Source organism: Vombatus ursinus, unplaced genomic scaffold, assembly GCF_900497805.2.
Source record: "Vombatus ursinus unplaced genomic scaffold, bare-nosed wombat genome assembly UNPS02014799.1, whole genome shotgun sequence".
NCBI classification, from domain to species: Eukaryota; Metazoa; Chordata; class Mammalia; order Diprotodontia; family Vombatidae; genus Vombatus; species Vombatus ursinus.
In genome coordinates, this window is record NW_020954577.1 from 6,678,356 (window position 1) to 6,699,984 (window position 21,629).

At 42.6% G+C, this 21,629-nt stretch overlaps 1 protein-coding gene across 5 annotated transcripts in view; it reads left to right on the forward strand.

Moving 5' to 3' along the window:
• SKAP2 (src kinase associated phosphoprotein 2) overlaps positions 1-21,629 on the forward strand; it is a 191,924-nt gene that overhangs the window by 139,262 nt on the left and 31,033 nt on the right. The gene's annotated exons all lie outside the window — the stretch shown is intronic.

Sequence of the window (21,629 nt, forward strand, 5' to 3'; positions counted from 1 at the left end):
CCCTCTGGCTCTAGAAAAACTATGCTAAAAACTCAGACCTCTGACTAAGAAAAAGCAAGGCCCCTTACAACAGCGAATTAAGGAAGAAGAAAGCCTATCAGAATGTATGCATGTGTGTGTGTGTGTGTGTGCATGCACATACATGGGTGTCAGTCACATATGTCCAATTTCCTGTCATTCACTGAGCCCATCTCTTTGTTGGTAACATGCTGCAGCCTACACACACTGACCACGGTAGAGCAAATGAAGGCCTGAATTCAGTTAAGCTTAATGGCTTTAGAAAGAACATGAGCCTCTCTTTTCCATCGCACTGAGGGCCTTGGCTCTGCCCAGTGGTAGTACTTGCCAAAGCAGCTAATGATGAGAGCTTAGAGCTGTCACTGACATTTTATGAGTCAGTAAGTACCATTGGACCTGTCTGTTCTTATTAATCATGGCTTTAGAGCAAGCAACTAAGTACTCTTAGGTAGCCGATACTTCCAGCTGACCTGACTTCTGAAAGGGCGAAGCTTGATGCCCTCCTGTTTCAGTGGGTCCCTCTAGAGAGAGATGTCTGGGACCCTCTGGAGCAATTGTGTTTTAGTTAAGTTACTGTGAGCCATATCGCATTCCACCTTCTGAAGTGAAACAAGCCACCAAAATTCAGGCTGTCGTTTGTATACATTCAACACGGCATGAGTCATGTCTGTAAAGTAAAAAATGTGTTTGTAAAGGCTGGTGTGTGAAAGCGCCCGAAACCATCCCTGGGACCTCTAGCTCTCAGAATTTCTTGGTTGCGAGGGCTAACGTCGGCCCCTGTGGAGGAGACCCAGCCCTGATGTGTGCATCATTGACCTCCTGGCATTGAGACGCTGAGGACCGGGGAGGAAAACAGTCTCCATAGCCTCTCTTCAGCAGTCTAGGATGGCAGGCAGTTCATGGCAGGTATTTTAGTCTGGTCAGAGAAGCAAACACTCAAGACTGCTTCACCCATTTAAGCAGTGCCTCACCTTCAGGTCTGTGACTCACACTAATTTCTTGGGAAACATGAATAGAAATACAGAAGCTTAACATTTAGGGTTTGATGACCCCCAAACCATCAACTGAATTGACCCCAAATAAATAAATCGAAGATAACTAGAAAATGAGATGCATCCAAAAAAAAAAAAAGAAAAGAAAATGAGATGCGTCTTTGGGGGTTCATGATTGCCTGTTTGGCCTCCAATAAATGCAAGCAGGAATCAGGAGAGACTGAGAGGAGAGAGACTGATCTGCAAGTGTTGCATGTTTTAATTTGGTTTTTGTCATGTTCAAATGGTTTCTTTTGCCTTTAGTAGGTTCTTTCAGATTTTGCTAATGCTTTCTTCTTCCTCATGTGCTGAAATGAGTTCCAGGACTAGATGTCAGGTTCCTCAGTAGACCATCAGCTAGAAATACAGAGACTAGATAGACCGGCTTTAATTCCAAATCAGCAGCTCGTACTGTGTGCTTGGCATTTGGTTGGATGTTTTAATGGACCTGCCTGTTCATGGACAGTGGGCTTTAACAACAAATTAATATTTCCATTTCCAGAGATGAATTTGTTTTGGCTAGCACTTTGACAAGATATAATAAGTTATGGGGAGGGGTGAAGCTTTCCGAGATCATTTTGTTATTATTGGAATTAGATAGCTCTGTGCTCGAGAAGAATGCAAAAACAATTTCAGGGGGGCAGCCGTCTTGGTCTGCATGACTTGAGGGTATTTCATAACAAAGGAATAATGTCACTTATATTGAAAAATAATTCATATCAAATCATGTAAATTTCATTTGTTTTCAAAAATGAAGCGGCCATTTCATTCCCACAAAGTGTTTCTATTCGGGAATTGGTTCTGGGATCGATGGACAAATTCTCTTTCCCCTCCTCATCGATATTAGACCTGTTTTAATCCTCTTGACTTGTATACAACCTCTATGATGTGAACATGATGTGACAGACGTTGTTTGTTCTTAAGAGAGAAGATCTCATTTCAGAAGGGCTCATCATCTCCAGAGACAGCATCACACAGAGTAATTTCACTTGTATCATAGCGTTTTCACTGCTGACTACATTTTTGACAGCTCGCTTCATGTTAAATATTAACAGTGTTTCTTTTATGCTTGAATGTGTTGCATCTGGATCCTTAATAAATGTTCATGGATTGCATTGATGTGGATCAGACCCAAGCCCCCCGACCAGGGGTGTGGAACCTGCAGCCTTAAGGTCGCATGTGGCCTTAAGGTCACAGGATCCCCCCATCCTTGGCCCAAGCTATTCCCTAATAGGGAGCAGGGGAGAAAGTGAAAGACTTATTTGGTTAAATAACTTTACCTGAATCCGGTTAGGAAGTCGTCTGTATCTAGGCATCATGTAGCAGATGGAATGATTGTATCCCCCATGGGTCACAAGGCCAAGATGTTAGCCCGTGTGCATTGCTTTGACTTGTGCAGCCATGGTGACCTCTTTGTAGACAACTTTATCTTCCCTATTGCACAGCATAGTTTTTACAAGAGGCAACTGGTATTACTGAGCCCTGCTGGGGACATTCCAGCACACCAAGATTGGGCCTAGATGTTGGATTTGGAATCTGCTCTGAAGGCAGAGTTTTACCTTCAGGAGGAATCAGAGAGTGTGGCATGTGAGTGAAGAAACCAGGGCTACTAATTCTCATTTTCTGGTGCCCCTAAATGATAAAACATGTTCATCTTTTGTGCTTCTCAGTTCTGTTAAAATATTTCAGTATGACAGGAGCTTTGGTCTAATTGCTGTGACATCTGCTCTCAAGAAGGCTCTGTACGGTTTGTTGGAGAATTTAGGTTTGCTGGTATTTTGTGAGTGTGTTGGGGGGAGGGCGTTTGTTTTTTAATTCTTTTATTCATGAAAAGACCCAGAAGGTCTCTATTGCTTCTGAGGTTGAGCTTTTTGTGGTGGTGTTTTTGTCACCATATGTCATCAGTGCAATGAGTGCACAGAGTCAGTTGTTTAAACATTGTTGAAGCCAGTGTGGGCTGCTGAGAAGCATCTGGGAGCCATACTCCTCCTGGGGAAACAGGCCAAGCACCATGTTTTGTTTCTTCTCTTTCCTCCTTGTACCTGGCCGGAAATGAAATTTTAAAGCTAAGAAAATGGACAGAGAATAAATTTGAATACTCATAAATTCTATGAGAGATGGCTTCATTCTTAATTGCTTTTTTAAAAAATTTAGTGGGCATGTGTAAGCCATATAATCAAACTACATTTAGTGCAGTGAGGTGCATTTTATTTCAACTAGCTTTTAAATAGTTAACATTTTTCTCTTCCTAAGCTCCCCATGCAAGTTTGCATCTGATTTCAACACTCTCTACCCTTTAAATAAATGTATTCCCATAAGTTAAAACCATAAAACAGCTTATTATCTGTTGATTGTCCCTTTAATTGGTAGAGAATGTCATTAAATTTGCATGTTTGATTGCTTTATTCAATTATGTGGAGAGAAGCTCTTAAATAGCATTTGAAATGTCCTTAACCACAATATAACATTTATTTTTAATCAAAAAATATGGTAAAAGTTTATAAAATACCAAGTTGTTTCTTTACTATTCTCCCTTAAAATTGAATATCTGAGCAGTGAGGTTTAATAGTGAGGGGACAGGAAATGCTTTTGTGTGGTGACAAATGGCGGAGGCTTTTAGCTAAAGCTAAAAGAGCCTGTACCTGCCTCTGGAGTCACGGGTCCCAAAGGTTGGCAGGGAGCCCCTTTTCCAAGAGGGATGAATTTATAGTTAGTTGCCACGGGAGTTCGTTGGGTGAGATCTTAGAAACTAAAATCTTCTTTACCCAATAGACAAACAAACAAAAACATCCCTGGCCTTCCTCCGTAAGAGATTTTTCCTTTATTTTTGTAAGCCACATTTCTACTATCCAAGTGGGAGAAACTTGTCCCCTTATCCCTATGGAGGAGCTGAAACTGAGGGAATTATTTTTTAAAACCTTCAAGATTTGGTCTTTATATACTTGCAACATCCAAGAATTATTTGGATATACTGCAGTAAATACCTACCACTCTCCAAGCTCCCTCTCTCTAGAATCTACTTAAAAATTTTTTTTATGAAATCCCTTTCTACTGAAATATCTAGATGGCCCATTTGTTTTTCTGAGTCAGAATGTATTCGATTCATTTCAGTGAAGATGTATTAAGTGCCTACTATGTGCCAGGCATTGTGCTAAGTCCTGGAGTTAACAAATAAGTAAAAGACAGCCCCTGCCTTCAAGGAGCTTACAGTCTAATTGGGGAGACCACACCCAAAAGGAAGCTGAAGGGTGAGGAGGTGGGGGAAAGGCCACCAAGGGTCCCTGTTGTGGGGCATAGTGTTCCATGGAGTCAAAACCAAGCAGAGCTGTTTGTTGATGGAGGATGGAGAATTAGCTAGGCAACTTGAGAGTATAGATGAGTTTCAGACAGGATTCGAAGTAAGAAAACTTCCCCTACCAGGGCTGGGCTTGACAAATGGATGAAAGGCAATGGTTTTCCAATAACCACAGTACTAACTTTTGTTTTACATTTCAAGTGTCTTCAGTCTGCTAAATTCCTCTTGTGTGATAGCTATCAAATCTAGTGTGCGTATATAGATAGTGAGGGCAGTTATTAAGCACTCACTGTGCAATATCGCTCCTTTCTTAAAGGAGCTTACATTCTAACGGAGGAAGACAGCACATTAGAAGCAGCTGGAGGAATGATGAGGGGTGGGGGAGAGGAGAAAGATCTGTGCCCCTGGGCATGCTGAGGAGATGGTAGCATGGAGGGAGGCCTGGTAAAACTCAGCTCCCAGAGCCCAGGAGGCCAGGGTGGAGCCCAAGGAAGGGCCTAAGGTGAGGAACACCGCAAGTGCTATAGTGTATTTTTTACAAAATTGGACCAGAACAAAACCAGTGTTCCAGTGTGTTTGCTTCAAGGCTTGGCCTTGTTACATGTTTCCAGCACATTTGAGCTGTGGTGGGGGGTGTTAGTGAATGATTTTTGCATCTGTGAATTGCCTTCCAACTAAAACAGAAACTCGAGCAGAGAGGCTGAATTTTTCACCTTTGCCGTCCAATGCAAACTGGGCTTTTGTTTTACAGAAGTGCTTAACATTTCTCAGTTTAACTTTTTTTTTTTGAGAATCATAGAATTAGCAGTTATTTTGTCATCTAAGAATCTTTTTTTTTTAAAGAACATATATCTAGGACACAACATCATGGCTTTAAGTGAGCAACTTTGTTTCTGAGTTAAATATCATGGCAGCAGGTAGACCATGGGCTACTTTAATTAGTGAATGAACAGAACAAAAATTACTGATGCTTAAATACCCAGTGATCCTTTTATGTGGGTCTTCCCTGCCATGATACAGACACCATGTGCCATCCATGCCTGTCTATTTTGTGCTGCTTTTGTCCATAAATTTGCTCCAGGAGAATGTGGTGTGCCCAGTGTCCTGGCACCTTCCTCACTTTTCTTCAACCATGAGGTTCCCAGTGAAGCATGCAGACTGCCCTGTACCTTTGGCACACCTCCTCACTCTTGCCCAATGACCAACCCATCCTCTTTTCCCTGGATGCATTTCTTTGCTGACATCCTTTACCCTTCCATTTTCATAATTCTTCACTTGTAATGTGCTGCTCTGTTACACGCTTACACCCACCATGGTTTTCTCCATTGCCTTTTGAGTGTGATCATTTCAGTTCTGAGGAGACTAGCGTTCCGTGGTTCACACAGCCCTTGGACAACCCCAGAACAATTTTGGTATAAAAATGACAGGCCTTTATTTCAGGGAGAAGCTTGGAGTTCCCAAGCATCTCCATTTCCCAAAGGCAGTCCAGCCCACGTTCCTTCTCATGGTTACATCATAGCCCAGTTCACTGTGCATTTGTGACATCTGTTCGACGTCTATATATTGATAGACCTGCTCTGTAGTTATAGAGATTAATTGAGATTCGGTGGAGTCTAAAAAGGATGGTGATTTTTCAGTTGGTGGGATTAAAAAAATCCATTCACTAAAATACCCATAGGGTGTATGCTTCTGTTGGCCGGGGATTTTGTTTATTTATTTGGTTGGTTAGTCTAGCATCATGGCAAGCCATGAAGCCCAGTTAGAGTGCTTCGTTGTGATGTGGAATTGTCCCCAAATCCTCAGCTCCTCTAGAAGCATAGCACAAGCATCTGTCAGATTGGACAGCCTTGGTAGAGGTTGGGAGGCACTTCACTGGCCATCTGGTATAGCTCATCCCCCCACATAACTGCCCCTTTGAGCACCCCCAGTAAGCAGTCGCCTGGCTTGTGCTTGAAGACCGTGAAGAGGAGGAGGAGGAGGAAGCCAGGCAGCTTCCTCTACTTTGGGCCATCTCTTGACTGTCAGGAAGGTTTTCCTGCCCCCAGATCTAACTTCACCTCTTGATACCTCTCACGTGTTGCTCTCTGTTCTGGTGTGGTCCAGGGACAGGTGTCATTTGAATGAGGGCCCAAGCTAGCTAAGGTCATCGAGGCCCTTGGAATCAGGCTGGCTTAAGGAGGGGAGCCCTTTGGGGGAATGCACTTCTGAAAGACTGCATATTGGGGTGTGACCGACCATGGTAAAAGGCAGGCACACTCCCACAATATCATAGGTTCCTTAAACAGTGCAGCTGATTGTATCCTATAAGAATATATAAAATACTTTGGACACCATAGAAATTGTGATGTAATTGTTTCCAAATATCTTAGAGCACTTGATATAAGACCAAAAATTAGGCAGGCACACAAATATGGTTTATAATATCTGGCATATGATTGAACTGAGTGTTGTTTCATATCTTTAAAATAATAAATTACAATGAATGAATGAAGAAGCCTTTATTAAGAAGGGCTTACTCTGTCAAGATCACTGGAGATGCGAGTTAAGAAGACAGTTGCTGACATCCATGTTTCGATGGGGAGAGGACACACGGGGGCCTTCTTGCTGCAAGTCAGCTGGAAAGGCCCCTTGGTCCTTAGGGAGCAGCAGGAAAGCAGATGATGAGGCCTCTTTTGTAGTGTCGCTTCCATTGGTAAGAACTTTAATTCTGGGTCTTCAGCAGCTAGGGCCGTAGCTAGGAGCAGAACCAGCGGTGGCAATCAAGGGGCGTTGCCATCCCTACTACCCTTAGGCTCAGGGCTCTGCACTGTCAGGACTCAGGGCCCACAGGGGAGCAATGGGGGTGGTTTGACTTGCCGGGCTCAGGCTGCTTCCTCTTTCTCCCCCAGCATGCCCTGCTGCTTCTGCGTGGCTGTTGGTTGGCAGCTCTTTCTTCACAGGGGAGGGCGGGCAGTGTCCCGCTCATGAACGAAGGCTGTGGGGCTGGGCCGGGAGCAGCACATTTTATACGTATCTCCTGGATCAGTATGCTGAGGGCCAAAATCTTTTGTGAAAGAATTTATTTAATAGAGTGCTAAGCTGTGTTTAATAGAGTGTTAAGTTTGTATTCCGAAGTAATACAACTGGTCAAGTCAGCAAGACATGCTCTTCATTCAAGGGCAGAGTAAGCCAAATCCTCCCTGTTTGGCTACAGCCTTCATTTCTCTTAAGCAATGGGGTCCATCCACCAGCATTTGCTCTGAGGATACAGATGTAGAAGGGAGACGTCACTGCTCTCAAGGGGCTTCCGTCATGACAGTGGAAACTGTAGAGAAAGAAAATTGGGCATCTTCTGCATGTGATTCTGCCGACTTAGCTCACATGCCAGTTCCATGATGGTGATGATGATGATGATGATGATGATGATGATGATAAACATTTATGTACCACCTACTATATGCCAGACACTGTGATGAGTGCTTCACAAATATTATCTAATTCATGCCTAGGGAAGTGCTATTGTCCCCATTTTACAGATGAGGAGACTGAGACGAACAGCGGTTAAGTGATTTGCCCAGAATCACACATCCAGTAAGTGTCTGAGGCTGGATTTGAACCTTGGATCTTCCTGACTCCAAGCCTAGAGCTGTCTCCACGGTGCACCCAGCTCAAATCTGGCATTGGAGGCCCTTCAGAATCTGGTTCCAGCACAACTTTCCATCTTATTCCCCTTCTTCTGTGCATTCTGTTTTCCAGTCAAACAGGACTACTGTCTTGGAGCTCGTCTCAGACTAACTGGTTGCCTCAAGCATTCATTATAGGAAGGCCTTTCTTTTCAGCATGAAATGCCTTAAGATGTGGAGAGAACATAACATGAAGCCTGTCACCATGAAGAGGGTGCCATTTTCCCAGAGAAACACTACAGAAATTGGGAGCATCCTTTACCAGGGACTCAGGACGAAGTAAATCTTAGATTGGGGCTAATGATATGTTAAATGAAATATTTAAAGATCAAGTTAGATCAACTACAAATATGTTTAAAAAATTCAAAATGAGATTATTAGTCATTTAAAATGGACAACAGATTTACTATCCAAATTGATTATACAAGGGACCCAAATATTCTGTAAAGTATATGCAAGCCCACAAAAGCCACAACTCTACTCTAGCATAAATCTGACCTAAGATAACTCTTCTACCGGTAACAAGCATAACTCTTTAATTCACATTAATTTTGCTTTTCTTAGAATTTAGGGGGACTTTCTGAGAGTGAGTTGGCTGCTATCAATCTCTTCTACACATTGTTCATAGATATTGAAACTTATTTATTTCTTTTTCTCCAAAACCTTTCCAGTATTAAAAGAGACAATGAAAATCATTCCTTCGACACTTGAACCATCCATTGCAAAAAGGAGCCGTAGTTCACCCCTTTCACTCCCAGGGTGCCCAGGTGCTCGTGTGTTAGTAAACCTCTGAGTGAATGCATAAAGACAAGGAAAGATGGCAAGGAAGTGTGCATTAAGCCATGATCAAGTGGACAGAGTGCCGGTAGCGGGAGCTAAAGGTGGGACTCTGGCTCCCGTTTTTCTTACAGATTTGCCCTTGGTAGCTGCACAGTTGTAGAGACTAATGAATGATTCTTTGTAGCTCCACTGTCTCTTACTAATTGTGCTACTTCTACAAGTATAGTGGACCCTGCTAGGTGATGACGTAGCCAGGTGGATAGAGAGCTAGACCTGGAGTTAGGAAGACCTGAGTTCAATCCAGCCTCAGACACTAACTAGCTGTTTGACTCCGGACAAGTCACTTCACCACTGCCTGCCTCAGTTTCCCCTTCTGTAAATTAGGAATAATAATAGCGCCTACCTTGTTGTGAGAATCAAATGAGGTACCAATTATAAACTGCTTAGTACAGTGTTCGATGCATAGTAAGTATTATATAATGTTAACTGTCTGGTCCACAAAGAAGGCTTTCTCTGTCCCATACCTGTGCTGGGATGAGTGTGAGGGTAGGAATTGTATTTGTATTCCTAAAAAAGATGAATTCATTAATTGTTTAAGGAATATTTAAAGAATTTGTTCTGGCTTTTCTTATTCTGTTATGGTCAATGTCACTGTAGAAACTCATTAGTTATTGAGGGGACATTTGTATTTGAGACAGAAAAGGGAAGTAACATTTGACAGCACCACATTGCCGTTTGATTTACATTTAAGTGGCACTTTGGGAACTTGAACAGATGATCTGAGAGATAAGGGTTGAAGGCAAAGGTCAGCAGTTTGCCACGGTCCCAGTTTTGAGGTGAGGCACAAGGCGTAGGTTGAATGGGAAGCCGTAAGTCAAATAGATGGCAGTGCCAAGGTGGCTGTCCGCTGTTCAGTCTGTTAGATAGTCCACGCCTGCTTGCCTTCGCCCTCACCTTTGTGCCTGCTGACCGCCTCCTCTTTCTGGGATTTCAGGGATGCTGCTCATTCGTGGTCCCTCTTCAGTCACCCTCCAGGCTCTGTCTGGGGCCCTTTCCTTTTCTCTGTAGTCCCTCCCGTGCTGATCTCATCAGCTCTCATGGGTTCATTTACCTCTCCACACAGATGGTTCCCAAATCCATAGGGTTAGTCCTAATTTCTCTCCTGAATTATGGCCCGTGCACCACTGACTGTTAGGCCTCTCCACTCACATGCTCCCTTCTCAGAGCAGCACGTCCAAAATGGAGCCAACCTGTCTCTCCCTGCACTTGCCCCTCCCCCAGTTCCATCTCCCCACTTCATGATCTCATAGCTGTGTTGGACGCTGCCCCCTCTCACTCCCTGTTTCCAATCGGTTGCTAAGCCCCCTCGGTTTTCCCTCCCATGTCTCTCATATTTGTCTCCTTCATTCCCCTCTTTTCCACTTCAAACCACCTCACACCTGGCTTCTTTTCATAGCCTCTGATTGGGCTTCTTCTTTCTGTTTTCTCTTTTCACTAATCCATCTGCCAGCCAACATCAATCAATCAATCAGCCAGTCAATAAATAAGTATTTATTTGGCACCCACCATGCTGGGAAGCAGAGACAGCGATGGAAGAGTCTCTGTCAGGGGAGAAAGTATCCGTCTGTCTGCACAAGCGCACACATACGTGAAGATCTGGGCATGGGGTGAGGGATGGTGGGATTTGCGGCTGACCAAATCTCTGCCTCCGTTGGCATCTGCTACAGTTGGACTTCTCCCTGCCTTTTCAGATTCATTCACCCCATTCTGCCTGTTCCAGCCAAACTTGGCTGTTAGCTGCTCCCCACACTTGACGTTCCATCTTCCACCCCCATGAATTAGCACAGGCCCTCTATCCTCTCCCCTCCCCGGCCTCCTCATCACTGTTTCTTCTTCTGCTTGTCTTCGCTCAGGGCTCAGCTCAGGTGCTGCCTTGGTAAAACAAGGTGGCTTTGATTTCCCCCTCCCCCAGTGGTTACTTAATACCTACAAAACATCATAGCATCTAAGTCGTGAAGAAAACTTAGAGGTTGCTTAGGCCAGCAGTTCTCAGAGTGTGGTCTGCTGACCTCCGGAAGGCCTCAAGAGCCTTTGGGGGTCTGGGAGGCCAAAACAATTTCCTAATAGCACTAAGACGTTATTTGCCTATTAAAATACTCCTCCTTTTCCCAATATCATGTCTACTTGAGACTGAATTTTCTTTGTAGATTTCAGCTGGAACATATCGAAGCAGATTGAAGGCAGAAACAAAAGGGAATCCAACTATCTTCAATTAAGCCAAACTTTAAAGAGATTTGCAAAAATACATAAAAACAATGCTACTCTTTTCACTAAAATTTTTTGTTTCATAAAATATATGTTTATAAAAATGTTAATTTTGTTATGATGTTATGGAGTTATTATCAAATGAATTAATAAATTTTTTAAAATTTCATCAGTCTTAATTTCTATCACGGTAAATATTGATAGAGATAGCCTACATGAGCAAAAGCTCTTTGGGTCCTCAAACATTTTTAAGAGTGTGAAGGGACACCAAAAAATTTGAGAACCACTGGTCTAGACCCATCCTTTCATTTTATATCTGATAAACTGAGGCCCAGAGAAGGTCAAGGACTTACCCACGGTCACACAGATGGCCGGTGGCTGGCGAGGGCCAGGTGGCTAGGGCCTGGGCATCTCCCTCTCCCTTCCATATCAAGGCTCTTTGTCTTCATTGACAAAATCAGAGATTCTTAAAGTTTGGACCTCGATTTTTTGTTTGTTTGTTTTCTACAAGCATTTGTGATATTGACAAGTTAATTGGCTATTTTGCATTTAATGATTTATGTATAAATTGTGACCCTCATAGTCATGGCAATTAAAAAAAACATTTTACTTGATTTGAAAAGTTATTATAACACTTTAAAATTAAAGTCACAAGTAAGAGAGGATCTAAGTTCCAAATCAGATTGTGTAATTAAGGAATATTTGTAGATTATTTTTGTTTATACTCCATTTCTACATAAATTTTATTTTTGGTAGCTGAAATTAACTGATAAATACTTGTACAGAAGTTAATGTAGACCCAGGGCCCATATAGCAGTGGGCTTCTGAATAGCTTAAAATACCTCATAGACTCATTTTCATGATTTCTTCAGGTTGAAATTATTCTTCTTCGGGGTAGCTAGATGGCGCAGTGGATACAGTACTGGCCCTGGAATCAGGAGGACCTGAGTTCAAATCCGGCCTCAGACACATGATATTCACTAGCTGTGTGACACTGGGCAAATCACTTAACCCCATTGCCTTGCCAAAAAAAAAAAAGAAAAGAAAAGAAAAGAAATTATTCTTTCTCCTTTGTGGAAATAAAACCAAGAACCAGGGAAGTTCCAGGATTTTTTGAGGTCACAATAATAGAGCTAATTCTCTAGTTTACTTGACTTCCAGCGTGTCGTTTCTTCCCCTAGGTTTTTCATTCTAGAACAGTCTGGCCAAAGGATACACAGAATCCTCTAGGTCAAGGAGAGCCATATTTGAACAATATTTCTCAAAACAAAGGCAGCAGCTAAGAAGGGTGTGATCCATAATCTTCTGTGTTTATGCCTATTTAGCTGTTGTAGGGTAGGTGGATAGAAGTCTTAACCATCATATGTACATTTCAGGCCCGAAGGACCATATTGGTTCTGTGTTTTATGACTTCCTGTGACTTTTTAAATATCTGAGAATTCATCAAAGTCATTTTCTGAAGGTGTTTTACTGGGGATAGAAATTGCACTATAAGTAGGGTTTTCCCACCTTTTCTTCTTCCAGCTCCTGGGGGAAGAAAAGTTTAATCATTTTAAAGAAATGACAAAATCAATCCTAGGACTTGATCCAGGCATCCTGAGTCTTCTCCTGTGCCAACAAAATGTCTTCAGCTTTTTAAAGCAATGTCAGCTAAAAGTTTCATTTGCTTATCACTGTCCTTTTTAGTTATTTAATTTATCCTAAAAATAACATTTGTAAAATGGAAATAGCCATTTTGTGAAAACTGCCTCGCTGGGCAGATTTATGCCTCTTATTAGGGTAATAATCCATCTGTTCCTGAGCAGGATCAATTTGTAAATTAAATTGATAAATTGGGGAGGGGTAAAAGGCCTGGATTTTTCTCCCAAGTAAGCATTTCCTTAATATTTGGGGTTTGCCACATTTGAGCAAACTCCACACATCTTACAGAAGGCCCTCTGTGGCAGAGAGAATGTCAGACAGCTCTTTGCCCAGGAAGAGTGGGTGGGAGGTACATTTCTGCCTTCCGTTAAGGATTGGTGCTGACCGTCGGCTGTAGCATTTCCCATCACAACCTGAACGGTGTGGTGATGGAAATTTCAGATATTTTTTAAATGATCATACAAGTACTTTTGTAGGTGACAGCGTTCCACAGAAGCCTCTAACCTTTCAACAGTGTCAGGAAATTTGAAAAACTCAAAAATTAGTATGCAAGCAAACATGCAACTATGCTTGAATAATCTTTTAAAATTAGTTCACTGCAGTATTTTTTTTTTATCTTGACTGATCAAAACATCTCCTGATGATTCTTCTACCAATATGTGATTGGAATGATAACATCCCATGCTGAAGAGCCTCACGCCGCAGTGGAGAGGCTTGTAAATACAAGCTGCCTGTGTGCAAGAAGCTTCCAGATTTGCAATAGGATTGCTATGGAAACCACCTAATGAAAACCTTCTCACCATCTGTGTGCGTTGATGGATTTTGCTGCATAGCTGAGCTGTTTTTGTTTACTGTTATTAAAATGTTGAATAGAATAGATTAACCCACAAACAGGGACTATCTGAGGTATTAATTAATATTGGATAATGGTAACGTGGCAAATGAAATATTGATGAACAGTAAACCAAATAGAACCACTGTATACATGGTAAGGGAGAGTGCCTATTACCCAGATTTGGGGGAGCAGTCTGAAACCATTCCTTTCTGAAGACTGGCAGTTTTAGTGTATGAGCATAGTGGATGAGAAGTCTTTCTGCTATCTTCTTTATGCAACCTTAGTTTTGCTTGCCCGATCCCCAAATTAATACGTAAGTGACATCTGTGAGAAGACCCCAAGCCCACAAATCTAGATCTGATCTTTGTCGTCTTTCTCTTTGGAGAATAATTCCATTCACAGCCTGGCATGAAATGATCTGTTTGGTATTGCTGAGGACCGTTTATGTCTACAAGTCTGGTAAAGGTTTTCCCTGAAATCCCTATTAGTTTTGTGGGGGTAAGGGGTGTAAAGAGGCCTTCAACAATAGTCCCATTAGATACGTGTTAAACAACTCTCCTGGAACTCCAAGTGCCAAGCGCCTTGCCATTTACGGGCACATTTTAGTGAAATGCGCTTTCCTCGAGAACAAAGAATCACAGCCATCAGAGAAGGGAGGGGCTTTCACACATGCTATGTGCTCTTAATAAATGTTACATTGTGAAGATAAGGACCGAGTTACTCTATCTAAATCCCTTTAAATCGGGTGAGTCACAGACTCATGAGAAAGAACAAAGCTTGGTCACTTTGTTTCTTCTTCGTCTAGCTGATTCTGGACATAGACAATCTGAATTTTGTAGTGTCTCCCCAAGTGTGAGAAGCAGGCCTGTGGTTAGCTATTTGCTTACACGATAACTTCTGAACCACAAAGCAATGGACCGCTTCTCCGCTGTGAAATTTATGATCAACACTCACCAGAAAAGTCAGACAGGAAGAAGAGAATATAGAAAGGGATGAAAACTTTCTTTCCTCCTTTTTAGAAAAAAAAAAATTCAAAAACGCTCCTGTCTACCCACTTGTGGCACCTGATCCCTGAGGTTAATGATGATAATTGTTAACATTTATGTAATTCTCTAAGTGCTTTCCAAATCTGACCTCATTTTCTCCCCAAAATAGCCCTCGGAGGAAGGGGGTGCTCCATGGGATACAGGGGAGCTGTTCTAGCTTCTGCTTGATTTGCTCCTGAATCCTCATTTTTGTGGTTGTTACTGTGAGCCTGTTTGCTCGCCAGCTGGTTGAGAACCTCACTGAGAGCCAGGATTCAGAGCTTTGCGTGAATCTCACCTTCAATCCATCCTTCTCTGTTCTCTCCTTCTCCGTTTGGGTTATCATTGTGCACATTAACAAACGGCACTTAGCACAAGGCCTGGCACATAGTAGGAGCTTAATAAATGTTTATTGACTGACTGATTAAATAGCAACATTAAGACCAACACTGTACTAAACTTAACAATAAGGAAATCGCTTTTCTGCTTCCAATCTAGTCCATATTTGATGCAGAGTAAAGAACAAGTTCTGAGGTGGGGGTATGCAGACCATCTATGTTATGATGAATTTAATTCGTCCCTATTTAGGCTGTGAACCTGAAAGATGTGCTCTAATTTAAAAATGGGAATTGGGGCTCTTTATGTCTGCTTCTTTGTGTGGCACATGCATTGTAAGGATTAGAACTTTTCATTTCTCAAAGGTCAAATTAGTCTTATAAATAGTACTTTAATAAGAGTTTAATGCTAGGTAACTAGGGATCACATATTGAATATAAGCAACGAAATTTTTACAAGTCTTAAGGTTATAGAATAATCATTTTGTTCTTTAATCACAACTTAACTCTTTTTTAAAAATGTCTATGTAGATTAATTATTAATATACCTTCAAACATAAATGAAAAGGTATTAATTGCTTACTATGTGTTCAACAGTGTGCTCAGTACTGGGGAAACAAATATTATGGCAAAGATAGTCCCTGCCCCCAGAGAGCTTATATTCTAATTAGGGAAGATAGCTCACATAGTCTCCCCATGTGGTATGCCCAGAGCAGGGCACTTTGGGCCTGAATATTACAGGGATAGTGAGTGGAGTTGTAAGATAGTAGGCTGACACAACCCATCCAAGTACAGTGGCAGACTTTATTTGATCCTGGTTCCAGAACTGGGAGAGGCAATGGATTCAGGGGAGGGTATTGTGCACAGCAGAGTAGGAAGTGAAGCAGAGCATGGTTGGGTACAACTTTCCTGGAAGAGTGGGCCAAGAGAGGCAGTCACCGGTTCAAAGCTGGAAGAAAAGGTAAAAAGCACCAAGGCAGTGTCCGTGGGGTGGGCAGCAAGGTCACCATATGTGTCCTTTGTTTTCATTAAGCATTTTCAGAGATAGTGAGAGAATCTTCATGAAATGTCCTAGCCTATGAAAATAAACAAGCACAGAAATTGCATAGATTCTATTATTATAGTTACGCTTCTGGTTTAAATAGGAAAGTGACATGCCTCTGCTCCGTTCTGTCGATCAATCAAATCAGACATGTTAATAGCACACAGAAGTCACCATGGTCAGGATCATCTGAGGCCTGGCCCAGATACTTTTGTCAAGCCCGCTGAGTGGGGGCGTGGCCATCACGGTCAGGAAATCACCTAGTGTGTGCGGCCTTCCTTTGCCTTCCTTAATCACAGCAGGAAAGTGATGAATAAAGGCGCAGAGTGGGCACAAAATCAGTACCGTTTATAGGCCCCCTACATACAAACTCATGAGGGCTGGGACTCAGTCTTTATCCGGCGAGGTGGAACAGTGGGTAGGGTGCAGGCGCGAGGTGAGGCGGACCAGAGCACTAGTGCAGCCCCCGTCACCGGCCGCGTGACCCCAGACAGGTCCCCTCACGGAGCTCAACTTCAGTTTCTTTACATACAGAATGGGGGTGATAATAGTAGCCCTTTCCAGGGTTGCTGTGAGGATCCAATAAGATGATGTTTGCAAAGTGCTTTGCATACCTTAAAGCAGAATATAAATGTTATAGGGCACCTAGGTGGCACGGTGTTCCGTGAAGTCAGGAGGACCTGAGTTCAAATCCAGCATCAGACCAAACATTTGACACTTACTAGTTGTGTGACCCTGGGCAAGTCACTTAACCCCAATTTCCAGAAAAAAAAAAAAGAGTGTAAATGTTAGCTGTTGCGTATTTTATTCTCTAATGGAATTCAGAAGACAGAAGTTACGATAAACAGAATGATATGTTAAAAGTTTTCCTGGGAGAGACAAGAGTTCATCGAGTTGGTTTCATTGTGTAGCCAAAGGTAACAAGTGACATTTTATGGGACACTTGGTCATCTTGTCTGGCAGTGCTCATAATTAGCATAGACAAACTAACTACCCCTTATAGAAGAGAAAGTGGAGAAATTCCATAAAGAGCTAGACAAGATCCTCCTTGTTACATCAGCATACCTTGGTAAACTCCACAATGTCAGTGTGAAAATGGGAACAGGAAAATGGGGGAAGAAACACACATGCACATACACATACACACACACACATACATGCATGCATACATGCACACATGCATACACGCATGCACACATGCATACATGCATACATGCATGCTGGATTATATAGCTTGGGATCAAGAAATGGAAGCGACCAAAAGCTCAGAGGCTCGTAGAACTCTTTCAGCAGCCATCACAAATCCTTTTTGTTAGGCGAGTAGGAGGTGCTGGGCACTGATGATCTATCTCAAGACAAGAAACAGTTGGTCATTGGCATGGTAGTTGTTTCAGAACTGGCTCTATAGGGCCTAGCACTTTGGAGGAAGGATAAAGGTGGGACACCACATGTAGTTACTGGATCTCTAACCCAACCTGCTTAAACAAATAGTTGACTAAAAATGAGGACAGGGCAAAAGTAAAGGCATCAGCTCAGGCACCAGTTCATGGAGCAATTTAACTGTTATAAGATAACGATTATCTTATAACAATTAAATCCCTTTGCCAAATGGCTAAAGAAAGCAGCCAAGACCAGCATAAGTTTAGGGTATGAGCTCACTTGTAAAATAGTCATGGAGGAGAAGGATGGAAGATTGTGGACGCTTTTGCCCGCAGAAAACTGTAAAAAGCGGTTGAGGAGAAAATGAGCTTCTTGTGAAATCCAGTTAAGTCCGGCAATTCTGAGAGCATTTCTAGGTCAAAGTAGAAGGAGCATCACAGAGAGGTGTGATATGGAGCCGACTCGTAAGCATCTTTTATGATTGTTTTTACTGATGGTAGCCAAATCAATATGTACCATGTGAGAGCGTGGCACTGGAGCTTGAGATGAAGAAGTTAGAACAAAGTAGCTGGACGTGAGCACATCTTTAAAGACAACATATGTGCCGGGAAAACACAGTCTTCAGGACACTAAGCCACCGATTTCAAAGCAAATACTCACAATAGAATGGATTGTGGGCTGTGTCACTAACCACAAAGGGCAACCAAACCATCTGCTTGCTTGCTTCTGTCCATAAATCTTTCTGAAAGTGGTCTCTGCACATAGACATTGAGGGTATCCTTGATGAAAGCTCCTGAATGATAAAGGATTGGAAACAGATAGGACTTTGCAGATGATCTTGTAAAGAAGCTTCCATCTTGAAGGTTTCACTGTGTCTAATTTTTTCCCAATTTTTTATAAAGCGTTTGCCTCTGTAGAGCAAAATGTCACCATGAAGGTTCTTCTTGAGAAAGCACGGTGCCTACCATTAGCTAAAATTACAGGAGACAAAGAAGCAGCATGGCATGATGGTGAGAGTGCCATCTTGAAGCCAGCTGTGTGACGTATCCGCTTTGTTCTACGAAACTCTCAGAGTCCAACTTGCAGTGAAGGACTGACTTTAATTGATGGAGGTTTTCCCCTCTACACATGAAATCCCAGGTGCAGTCCTCGTACCAATTGCTAGTTCTATCCAATCTATCAATGAATCAACAAGCATTTATTAAGAATCTACCATATGCCAAGTACAAGACAGCTCTCACTTCAGTGATAATTTTGGTCAGCCATCTATCAACCACTGACATCGAAAAGGTATAAAAAAGGGGATAATATATTTATTTAAGTATTTTTTGTCATCATCATAGAAGAACTCTGTCACAGGTCCAAACAAAACAAAGATGCCCTATAGATGGCAAAGTTTGCCCAATATGTTATTCATAGATGACATTATACTAATTAAATCAAGAAGGATCCTACTGAGTTTCTTCAGTAAAACTCATAGTCCTCCATCCACAAGATGGCAGATCCAAGAATTTACACTGAACTTGTGTGTAGCCCAGATGATGACAAACAACTTGACAAAAGCCTTCCAAGTATGCACATCTGTGAGAAACACCTACCCCACTGCTCTGGTGAAGGGTCACAGATGGACAATGAGCCATGCCCAGGAAGGAGATGACCTTGAGGTTGGATGGCATTTGATCAAGTGTAGAATGTGAAAGTCCAGTCCTTCAACCCCAGGATTCTCCCAGTGATGCACCAGGGTCTGGGGAGGGCCCGAAGTGCTAGTAATCCGTAAGGTAGAGAAAGGCACGGAGTAGGTACGGAGAGGCCAGCAGTCATTTTATGCCTGAAGTGGCATAAAAGCCATCACTGGGGTTATGTGTGCCTGGAAAATGAGGGGGATTTTTCTCACAGTGAGAATGAGACACTACGGATGCGTAGCTTGGTATTGGGCTGGGACCCCTCAGACATGAAAAGAACCAGAAATACTTTGGGCATGTTGGGTGGATCCCTCATAGAATATTTTTGCATTTAGCATTTGAAGATGTGGAAGGACTGCAGTTTGCCCTGTGATAGAACCACCCATGTCATTGGCACCGCCATTCCTGGAACTAAGGCCTGAAACCTCCCTCTCACCCTTCACAGCCAACCAGTTTCCAAGCCCTCTCAATTCTACCACTGATATCTTGTGTCCTTCCCACTCTTTTGATGACCACTGCCACCACCCTGTTTCCTAGGCCCTTGTTCCCCTTCTCTGCCTTTTCCTTCTCCCGTTCTATGTGCTCCTTCCATGTGAATCTTGTTAAAACACAGTTCTGATCATGGCACTCCCAACAAAAACAAAAAGCCTTCCAGGGCTCCCCATTATCTACTGAATGAGTACAAACTCCTTCACCGAGTCTTGAACGCCTTGGGATCTTCCCGAAGCCTGCTTCTCCAGCTTCTCTTCCCTGTTCTTCACATGCTGCACCCAAACTGGACTGCTGTCTTCATTCCTGTGTTCTTCCTTCCAGCTGGGATGACCTCTGTTTAATTTTTACCTTTTGATTCCTGCCATCTTTACAGCCCAGTTCAACTGCTGCCTCCTCCATGAACCCCCTTCCCTGCATCTCCTCGGTCCTGTGAATACTAATAATAGCTAATATTTGCAGAGTGCCTTAAGGTTTACAGAGCACTTTACGTGTATCCTCTCATTTAGTCTTTGCAATAACCCTATGAAGTAAGCACTTCAGGTGGTTTTATCCCCATCTTATCAATGAAGAAACCTAGAGGCTTAGGTTAAATGACTTGCCCAGGGTCATACCCATTAGTCCCTGTCAGAGGTAGGATTCGAACTCAGGTCTCCCCAGACAACAGGTCTCTCTTCTACTCTTCTTATCTTTATTATGAAACCTGTACATTTCACCTTGTATTATTTCATTGCAGAGTTCTTTCCCTCCATGAAATCAGGGGCTACTTTCTCACTCGGGTATCCCTTAAAGCCTTTAACCTGTTGTCTTGCGTGTTGCGTAGGTGTTGAATCGATTAGTGGTGAGTGCTCAGAAACCGGCCACACATTATGCAGTCATGTTTTTATTTTCGGATGTATTTCTTATTCCTGTGGGCTGCCTCCACAGCGTCTAGCGTCTTCACCTACCGCCAGTTCCCTGGAAAAGCGTTTGCATTTCAGAATTCTTTTTTTTTTTTTTGGCAATTTGGGGTTTAGTGACTTGCCCAGGGTCACACAGCTATTAAGTGTCAAGTGTTTGGTCTGAGGTCGGATTTGAACTCAGGTCCTCCTGACTTCAGGGCCAGTGCTCTATCTACTGTGCCACCTAGCTGCCCCTGTGTTTCAGAATTCTGAGAATAGTTGATACTGTGTGTGTTTGTTCTCAGGCTTTCCACAGCTCTCCCTTTCACACTCACGGTAGATTTCTCCCCCAAAATGTAAATGGGCCCTTAAATAGGAGAAAAGTTAAAATGTAATGAACATAATGTTTCTTTGATGTAACAGTGTTATAGAATCAGGTGTTGTATTCATTCTTTCTTTAAAACGATGCCTATTTGATCCCATTATAGTCATTCAAACTTAATAACTAGAGAAAGGAATGTGAAGGGAGAGTGAGGAAGGTGAGCAGAGAGAGCGTATTAAGTCACGTGCTTATCTTAACCAGCTGGAGTCAAACATTCTAATTGTAGGGAGCTGGTGTTCTAGAGGTGGTATAAATATAATGAGGCTTAGGTAATTGACTCATTAAGTACTGATTTTTTTCTCCATGTAGAATATTCACTATGGCTTATTATCATCATTTGGGTTAATATGCACACCTATTTGCAAATCAGGGTTTCATAAAGGTTTGGACTACCGGCAACCTTTCCATTGCCTTAAGAACGTCTCTCACCCATGAGTCCCAGAGACCTTCCGAGATGATCCCTGGAGTGACGTGCTGCTCTCTATATTATGGTTGGCTTAGGTGGCCTCTTTTGATAGTGCTTTTAAAAAGCAGCCAGTAGCGGACTTCACATTTTTAATACAGTTTGATCTCTTGATTGGGGATGGTGGGTACAGAATGGATACCTGCCTGCCTTCTAGGCTGATCGTAGGGCTCTTTGTGGCCACATGTGGTTCGAGTGTCTATCACTGGAAGGGCAGTGAGTATAACACAAAGATGGTGAGATTGGGGTCTGGCCATTCTCTGATGCTGTGTGACCCTGGGCTAGTCATCCAAACTCCCTGAATCTCCAGTTTCTCTATCTTTAAAGTGGGGATGATAATAATACATGAACTACCTGTGTCAAAGCACTATGTAAATGAGCATTATTATTTGTGAAATGTCTTAATCAGCATATTATCAGGCC